This window comes from Canis lupus, chromosome 16 (genome assembly GCF_003254725.2).
Source record: "Canis lupus dingo isolate Sandy chromosome 16, ASM325472v2, whole genome shotgun sequence".
Taxonomy (NCBI): Eukaryota; Metazoa; Chordata; class Mammalia; order Carnivora; family Canidae; genus Canis; species Canis lupus.
Genome location: NC_064258.1, coordinates 45,716,783 through 45,725,884, shown reverse-complemented (window position 1 = coordinate 45,725,884; position 9,102 = coordinate 45,716,783). Strand labels below are relative to the sequence as shown.

The window sequence follows — 9,102 nt, the reverse complement described above, 5'->3', positions numbered from 1 at the left end:
GGACATTTATAGCTTTTCTTTCTTTGATATTAGAGATTATACTATACTTCCTGAGCTTACTGTCTGCTTAGTCCATGAATCTTGTATATACCTTGCTCTTGGTCAAAACCCCTATACTCCTTTGCCTCAAGGGAAATCACATAGAGGTTGCTAACTATCTGTGCCATCCTAAAAATTAATGACAATGATTATTCCAGCCCCTAACTCTTTGAAGAAAGAACCGTTCACTTTCCAGTGCCTTCTCTTATTCCCTTACTTCAATTTTCCATCACAATTCCCCACTGTGTACTCTGATCATGTCCCCCACAACCACCCCTTCTCCCTGGTTATGACCAAGTACTATTAACCTTTATATACATACACCTTACTAAACAATTAACTTATATCCTCCAACAATATAACTGCTAGACCTCTCAGCTTGACCTAAGAAAAACATCAAGATATTATTTTTACGAAAAAATATAATTCATTCTTTTAACCCACTTTTCAGCTCCACCAAAATATCGTTAGAAGCCCCAGAAATTTCAGATCTGGCTAATACCACATAAATGAGGAACTCAGTTGTGGGAGGGCCTGCAAAGACTTATACTTCTCCTTTTTCTCTTTTCTGCTCTTTTGATAACTCACTCACTTCCTTTATCAGGTTCTCACACTCTAGGCCACTCTATACCCATACAAACTGCTCTGGGGGCAGGTCCCAGACCACTAGAGAAAGGCCCTATACACTAGAGCCCACTGAAATTACTCAAATTAGTCATCCAGAGGGAGCCTGCAAATCCTAGCTAGCCACACTCAGCTTGCCACACATAAGCTGCCAACTACAGCTCCTGTATGCTGTTTTGAGGTAATCCTTTGTGGTGGCAAGGTCTGGAAACTTTCTCTCATCTAGAGCTGTAAGTTACAAAGAGTTTAGCTTTCCTCTGAGTGTCATTGTGTTGTCTCTTGTCATCAAAGGATTTTTTTAAGATGTACTTATTATAGAGAGGAAAAAAGAGTGGGAAGGAGAGGGAGAGAGAGTTAGAAGCAGACTCTGTGCTGAGCAAGGAGCCCAACCTGGGGCACAATCTGACAACCCTGAGATCAAGACTTGAACTGGAACCAAGAACCAGATGCTTAAGTGACTGTCACCCAGATGCCCCTCAAAAGAATCCTTAAATCTTATAAAACAGTTGAGTGTTTTATCTTGAAAATGTGTTTAGTTTTGTTAAATGCTTTTTCCTGCAACAGTGGAGATGATCGTATGATTTTCTCCTTTCAGTCTGCTAATGTGATCTGTTACATTATTTGATTTCTGTATGTTGAGCGATTCTCGAATTCTAAGAATAAATCCTACTAGGTCATGGTGGATCATACTTTTAATATGCTATTGACTTCAGTTTGCTAGTATTTTATTGAAGATTTTTGCATCGATATTCATGAGGGATTTTGGCACGTAGTTTTCTTATAGTGTCTTCATCTGACTTTGGTATCAAGAGTAATGCTGGCCTCAGTTAATGAGTTGAAGTGCTCTCTCCTCTTTAATTTTTTTGGAAGAGCTTGATTAGGATTGGTGTTAATTCTTCCTTTTTTTTTTTTTCTTTTTTTGTAATCGATGTTGATTTTCTTTTTTTCCCTTTTTTCCCCTTAAATTCAATTTGCCAACATAGAGTACACCATTAGTTTCAGATATAGTTTTCAATCATTCATCAGTTGTGTATAACACCGTGTTCATCACATCATGTGCCCTCATTAATGCCCAGATTGGAGTTAATTCTTTAAAATTTGGTAGAATTCCTTAGTGATGCCATCTGGTACAGAGATTTTTATTTTGTTGAGAGGTTTTTGAGTACTGATTAAATCCTTATTACCATTCATAGGTCTATTTATTTCTATTTCTTTATGATTCTGTCTTGATGGTTGTGTTTCTAGGAATTTGGCCATTTCATCGTGTTATCCAATTTGATTAGTGTGCAGTTATTCATAATATTCTGTTATGATTTGTTTCATTTTTGTGAAGTTGGTAGTGATGTCCCCACTTTCATTTCTGATTTTAATAATTTGAGTATTTTTTTTCTTAATCAGTGTGGCTAAAGGTTTGCCAATTTTTTTTTATCTTTTCAAAGACCCAACTGTTGGTTTCATTGAATTTTATTGATTGTTTTCTTATTCTCTATTTCATTTATCTCCACTCTAATCTTTATAATTTCCTTCCTTTTCCTAGCTGTGGGTTTAACTTGGTCTTCTTTTTCTAGTTCCTTAAAGTGTAAAGTTAGACTTTGATTTGAGAACTTTCTTCTTCCTTAGTGTAAGTGTTACTATAAATTTGCATAGCACTTCTTTTACTATATCTCATATCTTTTGGTATGTTGTGTTTTCATTTTTATTTGTCTCAAGATATTTCCTTATTTTCCTTTTGATTTCTTATCTGACCAATTGATTGCTCTAGGAGTGTGTTAATTTCTATATATAATTCCCAGTTTTCTTTTGTTATTGATTTCTAATTTCATTCAATTGTGGTCAGAAAAGATATTTTGTATGATTTCAGTCTCTTTCAGTTTATTAAGATTTGTCTTGGGGCCTTACATATGGTCTATCCTGGAAAGTGTTCCAGGTGACTTGAAAAAAATGTATTATGCTTTTGTTGGGTGGAGGGTTCTGTATATGCCTGTTAGATCTAATTGGTTCACAGTATTGTTCAAATTCACTATTTCCTTATGGATCTTCTGTCTGGTTGCCTTATCAGTTATTGAAAGTGAGTATTGAAGTCTTTAACCATTATTGTATACTATCTATTTGTCCCTTCAAGTCTGCCAATGTTTGCTTCATATTTTGAAGCTCTCATGTTTGGTGGATATATATTTAAAATTCTTCATAGGTTCTTGGTGGACACTTTTATCAAAATATAATATTCTTCATATCATAACAGTTTTTGATTTAAAGTCAATTTTGTCTGATATTAGTAAAAACATCTCAACCCTCTTTCCGTTATTATTTGATATGAAATATATCTTTCCATTCTTTCACTTTCATAGTATTTGTGTCTTTAGATTTAAAGTGAATTTCCTGTAACTAGCATATAGTTAGATTATGCTTTTTTAATCCATTCTGCCAATCTATGCCTTTTGACTTGGGAATTGAATATATACAACTAACGAAACTACTGTTAAGGAAGGACTAACTTGTGCCATTTTGTTGTTTGTTTTCTGTATGCCTTGTAGCTTCTTCATACTTCATTTCCTCCATTACTGCATTCTTTTGTGTTTAGTTGATTTTTATAATAACATATTTTTTATTCCCTTCTCATTTTATTTTATGTAATTTTATAGTTATATTCTTTATGATGAAAGAAATTGAAGAGGGTGCAAAGAAATGGAAAGACATTCCATGCTCATGGATTGGAAGAAGAAATATTGTTAGATCTATACTACCCAAAGCAATCTCCACATTTAATGCAATCCTTATCAAAACACCAACACATTTTTCACAGGTGTAGAACAAATAATTCTAAAATTTGCATGGAACCACAAAAGACCCTGAATAGCCAAAGAAACCTTGAAAAAGAAAAGAAAAGCAGGAGGTGTCACAATTCTGGACTTCAAGCTATATTACAAAACTATAGTCATCAAAACACTATAGTCCTAGCCCAAAAATCAACACATACATCAAGAGAACAGAATAGAAAACCCAGAAATGAACCCAAACTGTATGATCAATTAATCTTCAACAAAGCAGGAAAGAATATTCAATGGGAAAATGATAGTCTTTTCAACAAATGGTGTTGGAAAACTGGACAGCAACATGCAAAAAATGAAACCGGACCACTTTCTTATACCATACACAAAAATAAATCCAAAATGGACTAAAAACCTAAATGTGAGACCTGAAACCATAAAATCCTAGTGAAAGACACAGGCAGTAACTTCTCTGATATCAGCCTTTAGGGAACTTCTTTCTAGATATGTCTCCAGAGGCAAGGGAAACAAAAGTAAATTATAAAAAGTAAACTATATAACCTATATAAAGCTTCTCCACAGCCAAGGAGACAATCGACAAAACTAAAAGGCACTCTACAGAATGGGAGAAGATATTGGCATTTTTTTTTTTTGGAGAATTTAAAAGACAAAAGTATAAAATAATTACAAATCTATGTTAGTGAGTATATAATTGCCACTGAGCCAGAGTAGTCAGAGACAACGATATTAAAAAAGATTCGCTGAAGTCTCACTGAATTTTAATCTGGGGAGCAGGGGGACTGAAACTCAGACTCAGACTCAAGCTGAGTGCAGAGCCCAATATGGGGCTCAATCCCACAAGTTCAAGATCACAACCTGAGCAAAAACCAAGAGTTGGACACTTAACTGACTGTGCCACCCAGGTGCCCCTAGAAATGTAACAGATTTCTGTACATTGATTTTGTATTCTGCAACTTCACTGAATTCATTTAGTGAGGTTGATTCTAGCAGAGGTGTTTTCTCTGATTCTAGCAGAGGTGTTTTTTGATGAATTTGTTCAGGTTTCCTATATATAGTATCATATCATCTGTAAAAAGTGAAAGTTTCACTGCTTCCTTGCTCATCTGGATGCCTTTTATTTCTTTTTCTTGTCTGATTGCTGTGGTGAGGACTTCCAGTACTATGTTGAAAAAAAGTGCTAAAAGTAGACATCCCTATCTTGTTCCTCACTATAGAAGAAAAGCTCTCTGTTTTTCCCCATTGAGGATGATATTAGCTCTGGGATTTTCATATATGGACTTTATAATATTGAGGTATATTCCCTCTAAACCTACTGTGTTGAGGGGTTTTATCATGAATGGATGTCATACTTCCTTAAATGCTTTTTCTACATCTATTGAAATGATCATATGGCTCTAATCCTTTCTTTTATTAATGTGGTGTGTCACATTGATTGATTTGCAAATATTGAATCACCTTGCAACCCAGGAAGAAATTCCACTTGATTGTGGTGAATGATTTTTTTTTAAATATATCTGGTTTGCAGTATTTTATTGAGAATTTTTGCACCCCATATTCATCAGGGATTTTGGCTTGCAGTTCTCTTTTTTAGTGGAGGCTCTATCTGGTTTTGATGTCAGAGTAATGCTGGCCCCATAGAATGAATTTGGAAGTTTTCCTTCCTTTTCTATTTTTTAAAACAGTTTGAGAAGAAAAAATATTGACTCTTTAATTTAAATTCTTTAAATGTTTGTTAGAATTCGCCTGTGAAGGCATTAGGTTCTGGACTTTTGTTTGTTGGGAGTTTCTTGATTACTGATTCCATTTCTTTGCTGATTATCAGTTTGTCCAAGTTTTATATTTATTTCTGTTTCAGTTTTGGTGTTTATATGTGTCTAGAAATTTGTCCATTTCTTCCAGGTTGTCCAATTTTTTGGCATAGTTTTTCATAATATCTTATTGATATTTGCATTCCTGTGGTGTTGGTTGTAGCTCCTCCTCTCTCATTTGTGATCTTATTTATTTGGATCGTTTCTCTTTTGATGAGTCGGGCTAAAGGTTTATCATTTTGTTACTTTAGAAGCAGCTCCTGGTTTCATTGATCTGTTCTATTGTTTTTGTTTGTTTGTCTGATTTTGATTTCTATATCTTTTATTTCTGCTTTACTCTTTATTATTTCATTTATTCCACTGGGTTTGGGCTTCATTTATTGCTCTTTTTCCAGCTGCTTTAGGTGTATGGCTAGGTTGTTCATTTGAGATTTTTTTTTGTTTTTGCTTCTGAGGTCGGCCTGTATTACCATATACTTCTCTCTTAGGAACACTTTTGCTTCATCCCAAAGGCTTTGGACTGTTCTGTTTTCATTTTCAGTTGTTTCCATGTATTTTTAAATTTCTTCTTTGATTTCCTGGTTGACCCATTCATTGTTTAGTAGCATGTTGTTTAGTCCTCATTTATTTGTGCTCTTTCCCATATTTTTCTTGTGATTTATTTCTAGTTTCATAGTTCTGTGGTCAAAAATGGTGCACAGTATGGCTTCAGTCTTTTTGTAACTGTCGAGGCCTGTTTTGTGGCCTAATGTGTGACCTGTTCTGGAGAATGTTCCATTTGCACTTGAAAAGAATGTGTAGTCTACCATCATAGGATGGAAGGTTCTGAATATATCTGTTAAGTCTATCTGGTCCAGTGTGTCACCCAAAGCCATTGTTTCCTTGTTAATTTTCTGTTTGAATGATCTGTCCTTTGACCTACTCTTATGGTATTATTCTTAATTAGTTCCTTTATGTTGTTATTATTTTATATATTTAGGTGCTTCTAAGTTGGGTGCATAAATATTCGCAATTGTTATATGTTCTTGTTGGATTGTCTTCTTTATGGTTATATAATGCCCTTCTTTGTCTCTTTTTACAATCTTTGTTTTAAAGCCTAGTTTAGGGCAGCTGGGGTGGCTCAGTGGTTTAGCGCCGCCTTCAGCCCAGGGTGTGATCTTGGAGGCCCGGGATCAAGTCCCACATCGGGGTCCCTGCATGGAGCCTGCTTCTCCCTTGCCTGTGTCTGTCCCTCTCTCTCTGTGTGTCTCTCATGAATAAATAAAATCTTTAAGAAAAATAAAGTCTAGTTTATCTGATATAAATATTGCTACTTCCACTTTCTTTGGGGATCCATTTGCATAATATATGTTTCTCTGTCCCTTCACTTTCAATCTGCAGGTACCTTTAGGTCTAAAATTAGTCTCTTGCAGGCAGCATATAGATAGGTCTTTTTTTTTTTTTAATCCATTCTGACACCCTATCTCTTTTGATTGGAGCATTAAATCCATTTACATTCAAAGTAATTATTGACATATTATTTATTGCAATTTTACTACTTGTTTTGTGGTTGTTTCTGGAGCTTTTCTCTGATCCTTTCTTGTCTTTACCACTTTTGGTCTCTGCTTTGCACTCAATGAGTTCCCTTTAATATTTCCTGCAGGGCTAGTTTAGTCACACATTCTTTTAGTTTTTGTTTCTCTGGGAAACTCTTTACTTCACCTTCTATTCTAAATGATAGTGTTCTTGGCTGAAGGTTTTTCCCTTTCAGCACTTTGAATATATCATGCCACTCCCTTCTGGCTTGCTTTGTTTCTGTTGAGAAATCTCCAGCTAACCTTATGGTTTTTTTCTCTTGTATGTTACTGTCTTCTTTTGTGTTGCTATTTTTAAGATTTTTTTCTTTATTATTATATTTTGCAAATTTAATTACAATATGTCTTGTCATTGGTCTGCTTTTGTTGATTTTGATGGGAGTTCTCTGGATGTGTGTTTCCTTCCCAAAATTAGGGAAGTTTTCTGCTATTATTTCATGAAATAAAATTTCTCCCCCTTTTGTAACTTCTTCTGAGACTCCTATAATACAATTGTTATCACATTTGATGGAATCACTGAGTTCCCTAAGTCTATTTTCATGTTCCATTATTCTTTCTTTTGTTCAGCTTCATTATTTTCCATTATTTTGTCTTCCATCTCACAAATTCATTCCTCTGCTTCTTCCAGGCAGCTCTTCATTGTTTTAAGTCTGTTTCTAATCTCATCTATTGCATTTTTCATTTATGACTGATTTTTTTAACTCTTTTATCTCTGTGGTAAAAGATGTCTTCTATTCTTTTCTCAAGCCCAGGATGTATCCTTACAATTGTTGCTTTAACTTCTCTATCTTGCACGTTACTTCTATCTGTCTCTTTTAGATCTCTGGCAGTGGCTTTATTTTGTTCTTTCTTGGGGATAAATTCCTGCATCTTGGCATTTTATTCAGTCTCCGCCTTATTCTCTGTATTATAAAAGTTAGTTATGTCTTCTGCTTCTGAAAATGATGGCCTTATTAAGAGGAAATCATGTAGTTCCCAGGGCCTGGCACTTCAGGGAGTGTCTCAGTGTGTGTTGTGTGCACTCTGCTATTGTGTGCTGGCTGCTCTATCATTCAGAGCAATCATCTACAGAGGCTCACCTTTGCCCACAGTGGGCAGTGTTTGGTCCTTGGCTGGTTTTAACAAGATGTACTCTGGTCTGCTTGTTAAATGAGTCCTGACACTAACTCCACCAGAACTGAAACCTTGAGAACCCTCTGGTTGGGAGAGGTGGTGTGGATAGGGGTTTGTGCTAGTCTTCTAGGGAAGAGGACTGCCACACTGGGAATAATGAGACAAGATTGCCTGAGAAGAGCAGTTCTACCAAAGCACCGGGGGTTGGAGCTTGGTGTAACCAAGTTAGGCAGCCAGTGTTGGCATACTGAGCTGCTTCTGTCATGTGGATCTGTGTTTATGCTGGGGATCAGGGGAGGGGATTGGCACCAGCCACCTCCTTTGTTCCTGGGGCTGGGTCTCTGTGAATGCTGCCTCTCAGGGAAGCACTCTGAGAATAGTGAATAATCTCCCTCTTGTGTGCCTCAGGTGTCTCTCAGTTCACTGTTTCCAAGCCATATGCCCCTGGGTTGTTTGTCTGCCTTCTCTCCAGGAGCAGTGCAGTGCCATCAGGGCTCCATCCAAGCCAAGCCCACTGACATTGAAAACTTAAGGCTTTAAGCTCTGTTGTTTGCAAGAACTCATGAAATTCAGCCCCTCTCCTTTCCCAAGACAATAGTTTTGGGAACATATTCTCCTTGTGCATTCTCCTGTATGTTCCTTTCTCTCTCATTCTTCTCTGACCATCACTTCCTCCCCTCTGCAGCACCTCTGATCTGTTTACCCCCTAAACTGCATCTCTGCATTTTCTACCTTCTTCAGTGTAGCTCTTCTCTCCCTTTAGTTATGGAGTTAGTTTTGTCAGTCTTTAGGTTGATTCATGGTGTATTTAGGATGATGTGATAGTTATCTAGTTGTGTTTGCTGGATGAGGCACAGCCTTCCTCCTACTGTGCCACAATCTTCCTCTCCTCCCCTCCCGTTAGCATTTTGAGCATGTTTAAGAAAGATGGTTTAAAGTCTTTGTCTAGTAAATCCAGTGTCTGTGCTTTCTCAAGGAGAATGTCTGGAGATTTATATTGTTCCTTTGAATGGGCCATGATTTCTTATTTCTTTATTTGCCTTATGATTTTTTACTTGAAAATTGGATACCCGTCCCAATCCTTGCAAACCAGCTCTGTGCTAAGGCACTGCTTCATCAACTGGCTTGGTGTGTTCCAAGCTTAGGGATAAGCCT

The 9,102-nt window shown here is 36.4% G+C and overlaps 1 protein-coding gene across 1 annotated transcript in view; it reads left to right on the top strand.

The window, feature by feature from the left end:
• Positions 1-759: 759 nt before the first annotated feature.
• TLR3 (toll like receptor 3) overlaps positions 760-9,102 on the top strand; it is a 28,475-nt gene continuing 20,132 nt past the window's right edge. Inside the window, exon 1 of the mRNA XM_025471740.3 lies at positions 760-893. The gene's annotated coding sequence lies outside the window, so the exon portion shown is untranslated. The remainder of the gene's footprint in view (positions 894-9,102) is intronic.